The sequence below is a fragment of the Humulus lupulus genome, chromosome X, assembly GCF_963169125.1.
Source record: "Humulus lupulus chromosome X, drHumLupu1.1, whole genome shotgun sequence".
NCBI classification, from domain to species: Eukaryota; Viridiplantae; Streptophyta; class Magnoliopsida; order Rosales; family Cannabaceae; genus Humulus; species Humulus lupulus.
This window is the reverse complement of record NC_084802.1, coordinates 99,163,668-99,165,214: the sequence shown is the minus strand read 5'-3', so window position 1 is coordinate 99,165,214 and position 1,547 is coordinate 99,163,668.

The following is a 1,547-nucleotide window of genomic DNA, read 5'->3' as shown; positions in this document are numbered from 1 at the left end:
AATTACAGATAATGTTGAGCTGGAAAATATGCAATCGCAAATGGATTCATCTCGAGTAATGCCGGAATCCATGCCTGAATCCACACCAAAGCAAAATGTAATCCGCACGGATCTTGGAAACTGGTTGAATGCATCTGAACAGGCTATGCAGGATGTGTTGTTAGGTAAGCATGCCTCTACCTCGATATTGAAATCTCCTATTATAGAACCATCTGTCTGGTCTACTGGGGAATCGTCAAAAGGAATTCAGTCTACTCAAACTCAGGGGAGGAAAATTGGAGTCAAAATTGAACCCGAAGATATTGAGGATGAGATTAATTTCTGGCAGCCTTCCATTGTGTGTTATGTTGTGGGAGCTAATCCCCCGGTGGGTGTCTTAGATGGATTTGTTCGACGGATCTGGAAGGAAAATGTAGATAAAGTAGGAGTGCTTTCACGAGGAATATTCATTATCCGTTTCTGCAACTTGGAATTTCGAGATCGAGTGCTAAATGGAGGCTACTTATTCCTGGGTAAGAAACCGCTGGTTATGAAGCCTTGGAATTCAGTGGATGATTTCACAAAGGAGGATATTACTGTGGTTCCCACTTGGATTCAACTGGGAGGACTGGATATCAAGTATTGGGGTGAGAAATCTCTTTTCAAGATTGTGGGGCAAATCGGGAAGCCAATTCAAGTAGACAATATCACCAAGTATAGAGATAGGCTTCATTATCCACGCATTCTTATTGAGATCAATATGGATCAACAATTTCCAGCCACAATCAGCTTTGTTAATGAGTTTGATCAGGAAATTGATATTCAAGTTGAGTATGAATGGGTTCCAGTTATTTGTAAAAACTGTTATGGGATTGGGCATGATGCTCAAGTCTGTAGGAAAAAGACTCAAGGGACACAAGTTTGGGTACCTAAAAAGTTGGAAACTGAGAAGAATTCGGAGCCAGTAGTAGATGAGGATGGGTTTCAAAGATCCAACAAAGGAGTCAGGAGGACAGTGGTTTCTGCTCCAGCAACAGTTATGGCAAACAAATTTGATATCTTGACTGAGGAGGCAGAGGAAGGAGGAACAAGTAGGTTGAATACAGCAGAGGGGGGAGCTCCCTCTCCAGGGCATGGATAAGATCTTATGTTGGAATGTGAGAGGGATTAACAGCCAACTTAAACATAGAGAGATCAAGAACTTAATCATTTCTAAAAGAGTTGGGCTGGTTAGTCTCTTAGAAACAAAGGTCAAGAATAAGAACATGGGCAACTTATACTCGATTTTATTTTCTGGTTGGTGTTTCACTACTAATAATCCTTGGATAGACAAAGGAAGAATAATAGTAGCTTGGAATTCGAATATGTATACTGTTGATATTAGAAGCTGCTCTAGTCAATTCATTCATTGTTCTGCTCGAGCCACTCACATGACAGGAAGTCTTTTCATTACCTCTGTATATGGATTTAATGATGGAAAATTGAGGGAGCAATTGTGGTTGGATATTCAGGCATTAGCTATGAAGATAAATGAGGCTTGGATTATCTTGGGGGACTATAGTGAGATC